The sequence below is a fragment of the Electrophorus electricus genome, chromosome 18 (assembly GCF_041902795.1).
Source record: "Electrophorus electricus isolate QZ-2024a chromosome 18, ASM4190279v1, whole genome shotgun sequence".
Taxonomy (NCBI): domain Eukaryota; kingdom Metazoa; phylum Chordata; class Actinopteri; order Gymnotiformes; family Gymnotidae; genus Electrophorus; species Electrophorus electricus.
The window spans coordinates 19759960-19778381 of NC_137514.1; the positions used below are offsets into that span (position 1 = coordinate 19759960).

The following is an 18422-nucleotide window of genomic DNA, read 5'->3' on the forward strand; positions in this document are numbered from 1 at the left end:
TGTAGAGTCTTACTCTTAGTCCTCCCTCTCTCAGTCTGCTTATGTGTGCTTAATGACTTGATTAAAATTTTGTCATGTAATCGGCTGCTATCTGTCTCACTCGTGGCACAGTGAAGCTGAACCACTGAATTTGAACCAATCACGCTCCAGATCCTCAGCTTTAACAACTGCTGTCATTTCTGAAATTATCGAACCAGGGCCTAATTTCGGAATTGTCCTGAAAGAGCAGCCTGGACTGTTGATCACTAGCTGCCACCTGCACACACAGAAAGTGCTTGTCAAGTTGAACCCTGGCCAGGTATGCAGTACAGAAATGTTCCCATCACATCTAATCAAACAGCATGCACCAGAGCCAGGTGGACCTTAGATGCCATCAAGCATGCCGAGGCTGAAACAACCCACGTGCTGCAACAACTACAACAGTTCACCATCACAGTCAAAATTGAGTGGGTACAACATGTGGTTCAAACACTGTTAGCCATGGTCGCTGCTGTGGGATCTTTTCTGGGTCTTGGAACTTCTGCGGTGGATGCTGTCAGATGATGTAAGTGAGTGTCAGGCAGAGATTCCTGACATCAAGGCACAGTTTGCTACACAATAGGCACAGATACAGGCTTTTGGAGAGACCATGAGGGGCACTTTTGTGCTTATCACCCATAGTGTTGCCCTGAATAAAACCATATAGACTGCAAGCTCTCTTTTGTCAGAATTTCAAGTTAATCATGCTCACGCAAATCATAAGCATGCTAATGTCTGATATGCTGTGAGAAATTAGTTCCTCAGTTGATAGCCATGGGCAAGATTCCCTACTATCTCATACGCCTTTCTCTTATACAAGACATTCTGACTGAATCTACTAGAGAAATGACTAAGGGGAGATGTACATTAAAGTGTACATATCCCCTTAGTCCCCTTAGTGCTTTGGTTTGTCTCGTTGTATTATCATCTGGTTGGTTAAGGTAGGCTCTGAGTTCACTTACCTTTGTCTTAGATTCTGTGAAATTCAAGGCTTGTTGTCTAAACCTAGTTGTTAGTTGCTTGGTAGCGGTAATTACTCACTACAGGTGTAGTTTCACCCTGACCTTAGGTGTGAATTGAGGGGCGGCTCAGCACTTATTGAACTAAGTTAAATTAGGATGACTGCTACAGCAGTAATCAACATCTGGAGGAGGTTTGGTGGTGTTCTCAATCAGTTCATCTACATCTCACCTACAGGACTTCATAAACTCAGCTAAGTATCTTCTCATATTATCTCAATCGTTATCTCATACATCTACAAATCACGCATCTGAAATGTGCTTCACAATTCCTGTCCACATATTCCACAGATCTCTTTGACACAATCATAGATGTTGCAATCTCAGCAACCTCACTGACTCACAATGCTTCACACCATCACATATCGTGGTGGCAGGAGGGCTCTGGAACTGCCAATCTGCTGTCCAGAAGGCTGACTTCATCTCAACATTAGCATCCCTCCACTTCCTACGTTTCCTGGCTTTAACAGAAACATGGATCACCCCTGAGAACTCGGCGACTCCGGCTGCCCTGTCCTCTGCCTTTTCATTTACCCATTCTACGAGGCGTCTTGGCAGGGGTGGTGGCACAGGTTTACTAATGTCTCGAGAGTGGCGTTTCACTCCACTTTCCTTCTGTACACTTTCTATCTCCTCTTTTGAATTTCATGCCATTACAGTGTTTTTCCCCACCAAATTTCTTATCATTGTCATCTACCGCCCTCCAGGTTCCCTAGATCACGTCATTGATGACCTCAACATCCTTCTGAGTCAATTCCCCATTGAAGGATATCCACTCATTCTCCTTGGTGAATTCAACCCTCCATCAGACAAGCTGCATTCCTCCTGCATCCTTCCGCTGTTGACAGCATTTGACCTCACCCTCAGCCACTCTCCTCTGAGTCACAAAGCGGGCAATGTTCTGGACCTGATCTTCACCTGTACCACCACAACATCGGACATCGCAGTCACTCCCTTCTACCTCTCGGACCATCACTTTCTATCCTTCTCTCTCTCCCTTCCTTCTCTTTCCATCCAGTCCTCTCCAACATGTTCCTCCTTCCTCCGTTGTAATCTGCACTCCATAACTACCTCTTCCCTTACTTCTACTATTTTACTTCTACTATATCCTCTCTCTCTTTCGATAAAGTTACAAATACTTTCATGTCTACACTCTCCTCATCAATGAATCTTCTGTGCCCTCTCTCCTCTAGACCCACTAAGTTCTTCCAACCTGCCCCCTGGCTAACAGAAACAATTTTTTGCCACAGGAGAGAACTAAGGACTGGAGAGAGGTGGTGGAGGAAATCTTGTGTAGATTCAGACCTCAGCTCATACAAGTCTCTCCAAGTTCTCACTGGAAGTAACATCTGCAAAGTCATCCTACTACAGAGAGAAATTCGTATCATCATCATCTGATCCATGCAAGCTCTTCACTATTCTTTCTTCTCTCCTTAATCCTCCCCTCCCCCTCCTTCCTCATCTCTTACTCCGGAAAATGGCCCTCATAGCAGTGACTGAGAAACTTCATGCCGCTAAAGTTGCCAAACAGTCATCTGTTTTGATTCTTCTATACCTTTCAGCAGCTTTTGACACAGCGAACCACAACATTCTTCTCTCTGTTCTTTCCAGACTTGGTGTAACTGGCTCTGCTTGGAGATGATTTCAGTCCTATCTAGAAGGACGGTCCTATCAGGTGACATGGAGAGGATCCACATCCAAACCATGTAGACTCTCCACTGGTGTTCCACAAGGCTCAGCATTGGGTCCTCTTCTCTTCTCTTTGTATACTCGTTCTCTTGGTGATATAATATATTCTCATGATTTCTCCTACCACTGCTATGCTGATGACACTCAATTATTTCTTTCTTTTCCACCCTCTGACATGCAGGTCTCCAGACGTATCTCGGCATGCTTCACTGACATCGCGTCATGGATGACAGCCCACCACTTGAAGCTCAACCCCAGTAAAACCAAGCTTCTGTTCATCCCAGGTACTCCCAACCCTTACCATGACCTCACTGTTTCCTTTGAGAACTCCCTAGTATCACCATCCGAAGCTGCCCGTAGCCTGGGCGTAACTTTGGACAACCAGTTGTCGTTCTCAAATTCTATTTCTAATCTAACCTGGACTTGCAGATTCCTCCTTTGTAACATACAAAGGATTCGACCCTTTCTTTCGCAGGAAGTTACCCAGGTGCTTGCGCAGTCTCTTGTGATCTCAAAGCTAGACTACTGCAACTCGCTACTTTCTTGTCTTCCTCTAAGAGCCATCAAACCTTTACAACCTGTCCAGAATGCAGCAGCACGACTGGTCTTCAATCTTCCGAAGTTCACATGTTACTCCACTGCTGCGCACTCTTCATTGGCTCCCTGTAGCTGCACGCATCAGATTTAAAACCTTGATGCTTGCCTACAAAGCCAAAAATGGACCAGCCCCTTCATACATGAGGTCAATGGTCAAGGCCCAATCCGTACCTCGAGTACTTCAAAACTCAAGTGCGGCTCGGCTTCAAATACCTTGCTTCAGGTCTCATGGATGAGACCTGTCCTGGCCCCAAGTTGGTGGAATGAACTCCCACTTGCTGTCTGGACAGCAGAGTCCCTTGCAGTCTTCAAATGCAGACTGAAGACCCACCTATTTGCAGAATAATGAAAGGACAACTGACACTGCTCCCATACTGACTGACTAATTTAGTACTTATTGTAGGGCATTGTTTATTTTGCTTAACAAACTCTAGCAATTATTGTTTATAGCACTTATCATTGTTTAAGATGGACCTTATGTATTTTGCACTTCTGGGTATAAGCATTCATCCCTGTATTCTACAGTATTCTAGTTAATTGGTATGTTTAATTCTAACCTACTGCACTTGGATATATTCTATGAGTAAATGACAAAGCACTTTCGTCTGCTAAATGCTGTAAATGTAAATGTGTAAAGCTCACCAGTCATAGCCTACTATGATAGCAACCCTTGTCTGTACTTTGCCCCAAATTTGAGTGAACCTGAATGTAACCAACCCCATAGTGATCATACAGATGATGAAGTAGATACGGAATCTGTCATCATAGAATTGAGAGAGTAGAAAGTGGTGTTGATGTATACATGTGAATGTTGTGTTGTGCCTGTATCCTGCTACCTACAGCCTTCTCCACATCATTGGGCTGATGCCTGTGGCCTTGACCAAATGGGTGAGATGAAGTGGAGAATGGAACTTCTCTCTCTCTTGACTGCATTCTCACCCCTGAGATAACTGATTATAATAATAATAATAATAAAAATAACAATAATAATAATAATAATAATAATAATAATTATTATTATTATTATTATTATTATTATTATTATTATTATTATTATTATTATCAGTTAGAAAGGTTTATGGCTCATGCAAGGACAAATAGCCGAACTTTAAGGCCTTGGGAAGTTGAAGGCCATAAAACACCCCTACCCCTCTTGAAATTTAATTCACATAATTTAAATTTACATTCCACAACACTCAGATCTTCAAGACTTATTAAAACTGCAGTCCTTCCTTAAGGACTGTTGGATTCTAAACCTTTCCCATTGTCTTTTTGTATTTACTCTGTCCTGCCATCTTCTACTCTACCCACACTTAGGTAGCCCTGTGTGCTATGTTGATCTGCTGTTGTGTGTTGAACTATGAAACAAAAATTTAAGCCTAATGTTATAATATGGCACATGTGTGTATATGTAAAAATTCTCAAAGGCAGCAGAATGAAAACTTCATATAAACCTTGGTTCACATCTCTTCTAAAGCTGCACTGTTAACATGATGGCAGGTGTTTGTGTGTATATGTGTTTGTTTGTGTAAAACACACGTGTGACTCCAAACAGAAGTGTATTTATAGGGTGTTTTTGGAAAAGTGTAAAATTATTGTTTACTCACAGTTTCCATTTATAGTGGAATTCTAAAATTAGGAAAGTCCCGATGGATCTAGCTATTTAATGAATGGTATGGGTGTTTTGTAAGCTGTAAGAGAGGCTCTGGGGTCTCAGGGACCCCCAACAGAATATACGGGTTAAATGGAATAATTCCCAACTACTTTTTTTTTAAATTTACTAGAAAAAAAAACATTATTTTCTTTTCAATAGGTGTACATTAAAACTTTGTGTTATATAAACATGGGCTAATGTCTAATCATTTTGTGAAGTTGTATTTATGCAGTTAACTAATGTAATTTTATCTTGAATTGTATTACAAGCGATGCCTGTTTTTCTTGGCAGGCAAGGGTTATATGCAGTGGTGAAGTCAAAGAAGACAGAGGCCCCAAATGTTTTATTACTCACTTAATTTTGTTTATTGATTCAAGTCCTTGATTCCAAAAAGTCAAAACAGGTAAAATCTGACTACTTTTGCATAGAATATTAAGGTGTATGAAAGAAGCTAATAAGGCTGATTATGTGTAAATAATATGAATGATTAACATGGAAAGAAAAGATTATCCAAAAATGTTTCTTTTTTCTAATTAACATTAACATCAAGTGATTCCCCGATGCACATCAGAAGCCCATAGTAGGTACTGAGAGCAGAAACATCTCTACACCAACCTGGCTCACTGGAAACATGAAGAAGGCAGAACTGGGCTGTGGTGAATCGAAGCATTTATGATTATACAGTACAGTGCAGAGTACAGCAGAATTCTACTAGTTAAAAGCAAAAATCAAAGACTTCAAATTTATGGACTGATGATTGTATGCTTAAATGTCCTGTATTGCAGTGTGGAAAGTGTTTCTTAGCAGTTGCTGCACTAGATCTTCTCCTCTATGAATTCAGTCATGACTGAGGTCCCACATTGGCACCTGTATTCCCCATATTCGACTTCACTGTGGCTACCTGTGGTGATGGTCAGCTTGACTGGGACCTTCACATCCACCTCCTTCCTCACCACGTTCACAGTGAGCTTGGTGTGGGGAGGGACTTTGACTGGCAGGGTGACTCGGACACTCTTCTTCTCAGTTCTAGCATTGGTGCTTCCCCTCTCCACAGTGAAAGTATTACTCAAAGAGAGGTTCTGCTCTGCCTTCACAAAGATATCTACCTCAAATTTTGATCCCAAGGTGATGTTTGTATCAACGCTGAAGCAGAAACTCCTAGTGACAGATGTGTCGTACTCTCGAATCAGCTGTGTGGAGAAGGTTTGTTCATGTTCTCCATGATTCAGACCACACAGAGACTCAATGACCACAGATTTCACTTGATCCTCCTTCTTGTCCCACTGGACCTCTGCTGATATAATGGGTCTACCTGGCTTAAGAGGGTGAAGGTGAGACAGTTTGTCATTGAACAAACCATAGTTGGGCACACAATGAGAAGCTCTTGCCACCATGAAAGATCCACCTCTATTTGCATGCTCATATAGGATCCAGGCTCCTCTCTGCACCTTATGAGAAGATGCAAGATCATTGAAAGAACCAGAGCACAGAGAGGTCTCACAGTTAACAACAATCTTCTGGCCCCCGTAGTTTACATGTTCATACAGTGTGATCTGAGGATCTGTCAGGTCTTCTGTCACTAACTCCATTGAAGAAATAGTATCATTGTGTTGCACTGCAGAGTATTCTCCCTCTTCATAGACAGCCAGGATGTCCTTGAAATTGACGTGTCTGTATACCACCCATGGGTTACCAATTATCTTCAAAGAGGAGATGGAGTCATTAAAACTGTGATCAATCAAGTTGGAGACATTGGAAGTAAACTCTCTGCTGAGACCCTGGAAGTTACAATGCTCATACACAATGATCTTGTTCATTGTGTCTGGAGGAATAAGTCTTACTGGAGGCAGTGTAGAAAGAGATGATACAGTATAAAAAAGACTTGGGTTCCCTCGTTATATAGCTGGGCTGCAGTGGGTGGGAGTGGGCGGGCCAGCACCATGAGACACTGACTGCATATGAGAGCCTGTGTACTAGCATGCTTTGATATTTAGACTGGCTATTATTCTTCACAAACATATATTGAGTGTTTTTTGATGCAGTTCCCAAAGCCCTGAAAAGTTCTACTTTTCAAATCTATTGCTCACTTTTCATTTGGGTTATATGAACACTAATAATTGTATGTTCTGAGTTGAAACTGAAGGAAGTGAATGAGCAGTCTTCACTTCCAGCTTCCACTCCATACACGCTTCCACACAGTTCAGTACACATACATTACTGTGCAAACTAAAGGGCTTTGAAAAAAATCATTACTGAATATCGCCACAAGCAGCAATTCTGTGTTCAAGCACGTATAGTCCCATGGGCTCTTTGGACAGAAGAGTCCCACAAGGCATATGTGCCAGAACAGAACCTACTAAATGTCACACCTATTTACTAACCTACAATTCATGCATCACTCTTATTACAAGGACATTTAACCTTTGGCAAAATAGGCAATTGTGTACTGCAGATCCTCCTGAAGGCTAATTTGGCTTAACATCATATTGTTATTACATGTATCTGTGTAAATGTTTTATTGTATAAATATTGTTTGTATAAATAAGTCTAAATATTGGACAGTTGGTTTTGATATTTGACATAATTCATAATGGCAAAGTTATTCAATTCATAGATCTGAATCACATTACACAACACTTATCTGTAGTTTGCATAAAATGATAATGTGAATTTTAAGTATGTTAGATGTCTTTGTGCACTGTAGCACCCCCTAAAAATACATTTGGACCAAACTTGGCATATCCCATGAGAACCTCAATCAATGAACATGTTTGAAATTAGGAGATGATCCCTTACACGGTTTATGAATTTTTACAATTTAGGTCATATTCGGCAAGGTTGTAACAAATGTAACAAATGATATGCTAATTTAATAAAGGATTAATTTGCATATGGTGGCCATATTGTTTTGAAATTTCAGAATTCTTTTTATTATTATTACAGATCAGACCCCATTTTTTTGGAGATTGGTTGAAAAACCTAGGACTAGTTAATAAAAGTAGGTTTCCCATATGCAAATGAGCACAAAAAAAAATCTAAATGAATAGAGAATAATGGTTTATGAGACTTTTTTATTTGGCAATGTTTATTTGGTTTAATGTCAAGTCGTTTCATGTTTGTATTACGTGAGTGCCGCTGTCGTTTATGTTATTAAATGTTCGTCCCTGTCGAGGAAGTCTGTGCGTCTTGCCCCTCGCCCTACGGCAGTCGGGCCGACACATGTTACATATGTGTTATAGTGTGAGAAAATAAATGACCGAAATGTTTAAAACTTCACTGATTCTGGGCCAAAGAACTTTCTCAAGTCTGATGTGACACACCATGAAAACAGAATTCATCCAGCATGGACACATGACAATATGGCTTTGGCCACTATTTTATCAAAAGGTTAGGTGGCAACAATTTGTTGGAAATTTCAATGAAGTGCTTGCACACTTAAGCAGAATGCATTCCTTTATTTCCATCAAGAGTTTACAGCAGGGCTGTCAAACGTGCAGAATTAGTGTGAGCCTTGTAATTACTGTTCAAATTCAAATGATCAAATTATCAACCAGACACATACCAACCAGAATAAGTGGAGGGCTTCAAGAGGTTGTTATAAAGAGACAGGTGAAGTGTTGTTTCGATTGAACTAAGCACTGTAATTTTGTATAGTGTTTTCAAAATAGTGCCAGTTTCATGAAAACAGTCTGACACATAACATTTGTAAAGACATTTGTGTTACAAACTTAAGACTGAGTGAAAGGGTATGTGCATGTGAAGTCTGGTTTAGACTGAACTAGGCTTTTTACATTTGTACATCACATTTGGTGACAGCATTGTCTCTTTGCTCATTTTAAAGACAATCCAGTGTTAGATTCTGTACAGAATCCCACTAGAGATTGTTAGACACTAGAGCCTTTCTGTCTTCAGGCACCCAACGCAAGGTCTCTGCTTATCAGCCATGACATGGCGGCTTGACTGTGAGCTGGTCACCCGAGCTCGTCCGCTCCCTCTTCCTGTCTCCTATACCTCTTGCTTTGCCTTTCTCTCTGCCACTGATCTCTCTAAGCACAGGAGTGGCTCATGGTGGGCACGGGAACAGCTCGTGGCCCGTTCATGCAGAGAACATCTAATCTTTACTAACCTTGTCTCTTCCTTTCTATGTAGACCCTTAGAACATGCCTCATTTTTCCCCGTCATCCTGTAGATTTAGATAGTAGATATAGGACACATATGTACTCTGTGCTTTCCTCGATAAAGTGGAACTCTCTTGATATGACTTGGTGTCAGTGCCTCTTGACTTTCCTGGATTGATCCAGCTACAGAGGATGGAGGGCAGAGGGTAACTTGGAGTAGATTGAAGCTGAAGGACTGGTCACTTTGAACCAGTTTCTAACAGCCAGGTGTTTAAAATGCACACACTGGCATGTTGGAACTAATGCAAAATGCTGGTGAGTTTCTGAGTTTAGTTTTTGGTGATGGCATAAAATGAACTCTGCTGTAATGCTGTAATAGGCTGCATTGATTACCTGATAATATGATTACAAGTACAGTTAGGTATGTCTGTGTACTGTACTCTCTATATGGTAAGGTATTAAACTCCAGTAACTGTTACGTTGCATGACGGGCAGTGGTAGCTGCGTGGTTAAGCTACTTGACTCCTTATTTTAAGGTTGCTGGTTCAAGCCCCACCACTGCCAAATTGCCATTGGTGGGCCCCTGAGCAAGACCCTTAACTCTCCATTGCTTTGTTCTCTTCATACATAATTATAAGTTGCTTTGGCTAAACGTGTCATGTAAATGAATTTTGTTGACTTATACAAACCAGCCTTAGAGCAGGGCTTCAAACTTAAGTTGTGAAGTTTAGTCATGGCGGTCTGATGGGTGTTGGTTTCATGAAAACAGTCTGTCACATAGCAACATATTTGTACATAGCAACTGTGTACTATGTTTATCTACTATTGTGTGTTGCAATATGACAAAAAGTCCAAGCCTAATGTTATAATATGGCACAAATGTGTGTGCGTGTATTTCAAAATTCTTAGAGGCAGCTGAATGAGAGCTATATGTAAATCTTGGTTTGCATCAAAAGCAATCAAAAATCAAAATGTATTTACATAGCACTTTTTACAACAGATGTTTTCAGAAAGCAGCTTTACAAATGTCCAAGTCCAAGCCCCGAGTGAGCAAGCCAAAGGTGACAGTGGCAAGGAAAAACTCCCTAGACCATGAGAAAGAAACCTTGCCTCAAGGGAGGGGGGGGGGCATCCTCCTTTGGCCGACAATGGTCACAACAATAACAATTTTAAGAGAAAAATAAATAAAAGATGAAAAAATTAATGTTAATTAATGTCTAGTCCAACTTTCTAGAGGTCCTAGTCTTGTCCCGATGCTGTGCATGTGTCCAAGACCCATCCCGAAAAAGCATATCCATTAAGGGCATCAGAAAAGTAGTTGGCTAGGGTGGAAGTGTGGTGAGCTACAGGAGGGGGCATCAGGGGTTGGTAGGAGCAGCCATGGCAGCTGAGAAGGATTGAGGCTCAGTAACATTGTGACATTAGGTGTAGGTGTACCTTGGCAGAAAGAGAGACTAGATTAGGCCTGTCCAGGTATGAGGGTATGTAAATAAGGGAACTATAATGTGCAATGATGTACTCCGGGAGCTCTAGCTACAGAGCCAGAAGGCACCCTGGAACATTAGCACTCTGCCACTTTTAGTCAACAAACTTGAGTGACAAGAGAGAGATGAAGTGACAGCATCATAACATCTCAGTTTACCATAGGTCTCAATGCCCATGGACCCTGAGACCTACACCTTTACCTAAGATGGTAAGTAGTTAATAAAGTGCCTGACTGTACAGAGAGGTTTTTAGCCTAGCCTTAAATATTGAGACTGTGTCTGAGTCTTAAAACATTAACAGGAAGGTTATTCCATAGTGTGGGAGGTACTAGTAAAGAGCCTGCACCTTTTGATCTAAGCTTTGTAGGTTATTATAAGTATTTTAGAATCAATACATATATAACAAAATTTTAATGGGAGCTAATGTAAAGTAGCTAGGATAGGAGTCATATGACATTTTCTAGTTCTAGTAAAAACTCTGCCTGCTTCATGTCAAACTAGCTGGATCTTGTTTAGGCAATTAATGGTACAGCCATATAGTAAGACATAACAGTAGTCAAATCTTGAAATAATAAATGCATGGACAAGGTTTTCTGCATCATGTGAGGAGAGCATTTTCTTAATCTTTAAAATGTTCCTGAAGTGGAGAAAGGTGGACAAATGTTCCTGGGGTCCTAGGAACTTACATAAACTTACATAAACATTACTTACATTAACTTCGAATGAGAGAATGGGCTCCATAATAACTCGAAGATCTTTAACTGTTAGAGAAGATCTCATTGGGAGACAATTGAGGCTCATTGAGTAAATAGACAGTGAGGACCTCACTGTCTCTGGGCCTAATAGAAACACCTCTGTTTTGTCATGATTAAGTGAGAGGAAGATGTTCAACAACCAGTGTCTGACATCCTTTATGCATTCATCACTAATACTAAGCTGATATATGTCGTCTGGTTTGGCTGAGAGATATAGCTGAGTATCATCAGTGTAGCAGTGGAAACTAGCACAGTGATTATGTATAATGTCACCTAGACGTAGCATATATAAAGAAAAAAGCAAATCCCTAGAACAGACACTATAACTAACCTTTTTGTATGCTGAGAAGTCTCCATTTATGTTAACAAACTGGTAGATAAGCTGTAAACCAACAATATTTTTGAGTCTGGTAGAGTACCCTTACCCCCTTCCCCTAGTCCCTGCAGCACTCGAACAGCTGAGGGGAGCCCAGTGGTTCACTAAGCTGGATCTTCATACTGCATACAACCTAATTAGGATTAGAGAAGGCCATGAGTGGAAAACCACCTTCAGCACGTCATCCAGACACTACAAGTATTTGGTCCTACCCTATGGTGTAGTCACAGCCCCTTCTGTCTTCCAGGCCTACATCAATGAGGTCCTACGGGAGTTCTTGGGTATATCTGTTGTCCCTTATATTGATGACATCCTGATCTACTCCCCCTCCTGGGACCAACATGTGCATGACATAAGGGCTGTCCTTGGCACCCTCCTGCAGAACCACCTCTACTACAAACTGGAAAAGTGTGAGTTCCACTGCAGAGAGGTGAGCTTCCTAGGCTATGTCATCTGCGAGGGCAGCGTACGCATGCAACCAGGCAAGGTGGAGGCAGTGACGAGCTGGCCTAGACCCCAGAATCGTAGGGAGTTACAATGTTTCCTGTTCTACTGGAGTGAATAGATTAGAAAGGAAATCTGCAAATTGCTTAATAAATTCTGAGTAGGGTCCTGGTGGCCTGTAGATGCCAAATAGTGGAAGAAGCTGGGTGGGCTTCTTATTGCTGTATGCATCATTTATGATAATAAAAATAATTTCAAAGGACTAAAAATCATAACAAGCTCTATGGTTTATGCCTAATGTGTCACTATAAATAACTGCAATGCTGCCGCCATGGCCAGTTAGACAAGGGCATTGTATATAGCTGTAGGCAGAAGCACATGCATCATTTAAAGATATGTAGTCATTTGGCTTGATCCAGGTTTCTGTTAAGCAAAGTAAATTAAATCTATGATCTGTTAGGATTTCAATTCATGAGTGCTTTAGATGTTAGGGATTTATCCTTTAGTAATCCCATCTTTAGATAAAAGGTGCAGGCAGTGTTCTGTGAATCAGTTACTTTAATACTAATTATGTTATAAAAACATGTTATTCTTTGTTTTTTGTTTTTCTGTTTAGCTTAGGGAACAGACACAATGTCAATATGATGAACCTCAGGTGATGTTACGAAGCGACCAGCAGACGGTTCATTTAGCCTCTTTGTCTGCTGGCCTCTGCTTTGGATTGTCATAGATGAATGAGGCATGTCATGAAACTGTGGCTTATATTACAGGGAAGGAGAGCAGTGCCCTCCCTACTAGGATGGATACCATCCTGCCCTAAAATGCCAGGCTTGCCCTCAAATGTGTTCCAATTATCTATAAACCCTGCATTATTTTGTGAGCACCTCTTGGACATAAGAGCAAGGCTTCAAATTTAAGTTGTGAAGTAGTATGTGAAGTTTAGTCATGGTGGTCAGATGGGTGCCGGTGTCGTGAAAACAGTGTGTCATGTAGCAACACATTTAAAGGCATGGTGTTGTCATATTTTGCCTGGTACTTTCCATCTACAAATCATACTTAGCCTTTCGCAACAGACTAAAGAGTCGACATTTTAAAGACTTGATTCCTCACATATTATTATTATTATTAGTATTATTATTATTATAATTATTATTATATTATAATATTATATCAAAAAAATGAACTCCGCTGTACTGATTTAATAGCCTACATTGATTACCTGATAATATGATTACACGTACAGTCAGATATGTGTAGTGTACTGTTCTATATGGTATGGTATTACATTCCAGTAACTGTTACATTGAATCATATTGACTAATACAAACCAGCCTTATTGCAGGGCTTGGAATGTAAGTTGTGAAATAATGTGTGAAGTTTAGTCATGGTGGTCAGATGGGTGCTGGTGTCATGAAAACAGTGTGTCATGTAGCAACTTATTTAAAGACATGAAGGTGTTAGAATTTTTTGCCTGGTACTTTACATCTACAAATCAAACTTTGCAATAGTCAAAAGAGTCAACACTTTAAAGACTTAATTCCCCACATTCCTACTGTTTCTTGGATGACACACAACCTAGCCAACAGAATGCACATTATGTTGTCCTGTCTTTTGTCTTGTGTGACTGTATCATGTTTGTACTTGAATCACTGTACATTGCCTTTATCTCCTACTGTTGTGCTTGCCTATGTACCTACCTAAACTTAGGTAGTCCTGTGTACTGTGATGCTCTGGTGTTGTGTTGCACTATGACACAAACAAAAAGTTCAAGGCTAATGTTATAGTATGTCATTAATTTCCAGTAACATTTACAGCCCTTGTGATGGGACTGAATGCAAAGGCATGTGCATGTGAACTCTGGTTTAGACTGAATTAGGATTTTTAAATTTTTACATCACATTTGCGAATGCTTAGTGAAAACACTGTCAATTTGAAACATTTTAAAGACAAGTCACATGTTTAAAATGTAGAAACTGGCATGATGGATCTAATGTGAACTGCTGTTGTGTTTCTGATTTAAATTTTTGGTGATGGTGTAAAAAGATAAGCACTGTACTGTGCTGTTCTAATAGCCTGCATTAATTATATAATAATCACATGATAATTATATGATAAGATAATATAATAAGTATAGTTAGGTAGTCCTGTGTGCTGTGCTGTTTTATATGGTATAGACTTAAATTCCCTGAACTGCTACATTGTTTCATAATGAATCATTCAAGCCAGACTTGGAGGGCTACAGCAAGTTTCTGTGAACAAGCATTTTAAGTCTGGTGTAATTTGAGCTATGCACTTAAAATTTATAATGCTGTTTTCAAAAAAGAAAAAAAAAACATATGTATATAACTCAGTAACTCAGTAAAAATTAACAGATGTGATATAAATGTGACATAGTTATTATCTGTGTGATGTAAAGAGAGACTGGATGCTCATCATTACTGAGAAGCGCAACATTTATTATGGGTAAATCCATTTACAGAGAAATTAATAACAGAACTGAGGACCAGGAGTCAGAACACATGCATAGTGTGATGACCAGCGACAAGAACCAGAAATGCAAGGGTTAAATACACTAAGGAATTAAAAGACACCGAGGAACAGCTGGGTTCAATCAAGCCAGGGCGACATGGTGAAATCAAAAACAGAATCAAGAAATATGCCAAAACATAAAGGCCATGAGGAGTTCCTCACCACAGGAACTATGACGACAGGGAATCATGACAAGTGCTTATGTACTGCTGGCTAGGTGCTAAAATATCAGTCTGTTTTGATTGATTCATGTCCATAGTATTAGCTTGTGGACTGTTATGCTCTTGGAGACAATGGTTAACGCATAGACACATGCTTATACACATTCATGCACACACACACACACACACACACACACACACACACATACATTGTTTTTATATCGGGCAAATTGTTCAAGTCAAACTTCACATATAATATGCAATCCTTTTGCCCTCTTGCACATTGTTCCTACCTGCTGCTAGAATACTGTACTAAATCAGTACTGTATTCTGAACTGTTTGTGGCTCCTACTGGTGACTGCTATGTTCAATACAGTATGTCACTGATGCCTATGCACAAACCCGCGTTGCATATTCCCAGTACTGTACTGGTTAAAAATAATGTTCATTGTGTATTGGTCCTGTCCTGTATTTATTGTATAGTATTATTGCACTGCACTGTATTGTTGCACTCGTGTAGTGTGTTGTCTGTTGCACTTGTTTTGTGTCGCACCATGGTCCTGGAAGAACAATGTTTCGTTTTGCTGGGTACTTGTATAAAGCTGAAGTGACAATAAAGCCTTTTGAACTTGCCAGCTACTGGGAAGTCCCTGCCTTCAGTCCAGTCATTAAAGGTTTTAAAATGTGTACAATTGCACTTTGCAGCTAATGTGAAAAGCTGGTGAGTTTGAAATATTGATGATGTTGCAAACATCTTAATGTACAGTGCTGCACCATGTTGCAAATAGTGCATGCTTTGCAATTATTGTTAATGTAATAAATTCCAGTAATTGTTGCAAGTGTTTATTTGTGAAGGGATCAGTAGGAATGGGTGATGACAACTGAAGCTTCAGTGCTGATTATTTTATTGGTTTTTGATTATTGATTATTTTTATTGTTATATGCCACAAATATAAATGTATATAAATGTATATATAGCACATCTTGAGTGGTTGCAGGCTACAGTAGCACAATTATCTGAATGTTCATATATAAATATAAATCTCAAAATGTCCATAGAAAACATTAGAAGTTTAGTTGATATTAAATTTATTCCATCAGCATTAGATCAATATTGATATTAAATTATCAATTAATGTGCTACATAATTACATGGAAACAGCATGTTTATTCTAAGCAGAGCATGTCAGCTACTTATTAGTAACCTTATTACTTATTAGTAAATTCTCAACCTGTTTGAAACAGTTGGAGGAAGGACAGTGGGGTGGTCAGTAACTTTAGCAGGGTGTCCACGGCTATGCCGTGGAGGTGCCCTTTACCCCAGAAGATGTAATTCACTGCTTAGATTGTGGGAGGAATTCCAATATCTGATACGTGTTTCTTATACCTGTTTAAAACTCTGTGTTCGCATGCAGCTGGATTTTAAGTTCCACCAGATAAAATAACTCTTCATGTATGTTATAAGGATACCAGAGCCATTTTCTATGATTTCACCTCGCTGAGAATCTTTTTCTAATTATACAACCAAATGTTGTGTATCCTCAGAGCCCTCTAGTGACTTATATGAGGAGTCTTCTCCTGCCACCATGCATTCCATAATAAACCATTCTTGGGGGATAATTATAAACGCTGAAATAATTGATTCTGTGCTCATGACAACTTCAAATTGTGTCTTAAGCTCAAATGTCTCGTTTACTCGACTCAAAGTAACGTTTGAGTCACTGTGTTTGTTTTTTTCTCTTTTGGCTTTGTGGCAAAGTGGACTTGGACACAGGGATAGGATCGTAGTGCAGGAGTTTTACTGAGTACAATGGAGTAGGGTCAGAGGCAAAACTCAGAAACAAGACAGGCAGCAGTCAAAAACCAGTAAACAAAGATTCAAAGGTACAGGTAAGGGATAAAGCAACAAATCAAAACCCAAATATGCAGTGACAATAAAAGGCTTGTTATGCTGACAAGGAAATGCTGGCAATACTTCATAACTACTGGGAGTCACTAGAAGCAATATAGAGGGTGATGATTAGGCTGATAGGTCACAGTTGAGTGTGATGAGTCACAATGGAGACCAGTAGTACACAGAGAAAATGCTATGGTAGTCTAGTATGTTAAAGGGTTAATGGAGTGTAGTATCCAAGTACATATTTATTATCACTCAGAATACAAATAAGCAGACAAAATCGAAAAGGATAAATCCAAAGACAAACATAGTGAAATAACTGAAATTAGGATCGAAAATGACAGAGAAAACAAAATACACTCTGAACTGGAACGACTCAGAAATGAAGGAAGACTAAGAAGACCTCTTACAGATAGCACAGGTGATGAGCTATGAGCTCACCCAGAAGACAGTTCCGGTCTGCTGCATCACAGAAGTAACTGTTTGAGGTACCTGAATTGGTTGCAGGGATCTTAGAGACTGCAGGGTAATGGACAGCCCTGTCATATTTTCCACCACCAACTATAGCTGTTTCTGCTGGTTGTGTTGCTACTGGCTCAGAGCAGAGACAGATTAAGTAAATCCTCCAAACATTAGTTGGTGTTGTTCCAGTAATCTCTCTTGGTTTCCTCTCGATAGCGGAGGAAAAGGCATACACATCTGCCGTCTGCAATGGGGCAAAGTCTTTCTTGAACCAGTACAGAGACAGACGATTGCAGGTGTGAGTAAATGAGTTAGTTTTATTTACAAAAGGATAATCTGCGTTCAGAGTACTGCAACAGAATCAGACAGAATTTAAGGGGTAGACAATAAAGTAATCCAGACAACAGTCAACAGTGCACAAAAGTAGAGAGCAGTCCAACAAGGCAAATTACTAGGTAGGGACAAGACAGAGATGATAATCCAGAACCAGTTCAAAAAAAAAAAAAAAAAACAACCCAGACAGAGATAACACTCAGTACACATGTGATTGCAATTGTTCAAAGAGAATATGTGGAAATGAATGGACAGGGAAGTAATGAGGAACAGGTGAAAACAATCAGTAGTCCGTGGCTGCAAATCTGGTGAGGGTGTGATGATTGGAGGAACCGGTCTGAGTGACAGGGAAACTGGCGACAGGTGAATGCTGGGAGATGAAGTTCAGGCTAGAGAGCATGACACAGAAGGAAGTAGCTCTCCATTGATGAGGATTGACATCAGCACACGTACTGAAGATATCATGATTATGTAGCAGTTTTACCAGTTTAGTAAATTGTCAATCACAGTTGATAAGGTTAATTGGGGTAAACACAGGCAAACATTGCTTGAACATCAGCAATCCGCCATCAGTCAACAAACCTGAGTGACAAAAGAGAGGTGACAGCTTCATAACAGCCCTGTTTACCACAAATCTCAAGGCCCATGGACCCCACAGATCTACACCTTTACCTAAGATGGGACGTAGTAGACAAAATCCCTGACTGTATAGATTTCAGCCTAACTTTAAATATTAAGAATTTGTCTGAGTCTTGAACATTTATAAGATGGTTAGTCCATAGTGTGTGAGCTTTAAAGTTCACACATTTGTTTAGGCAGTTAATGGCACAGATTATAGATTATGTTTTATTTTAATAAAAGACAATGCATTTAAGGAAAAGATAAT

The 18422-nt window shown here is 40.0% G+C and overlaps 1 pseudogene; it reads right to left on the bottom strand.

Moving 5' to 3' along the window:
• Positions 1 to 5505: 5505 nt before the first annotated feature.
• Positions 5506 to 6839, bottom strand: LOC145652123 (epidermal differentiation-specific protein pseudogene; annotated as a pseudogene).
• Positions 6840 to 18422: the final 11583 nt, after the last annotated feature.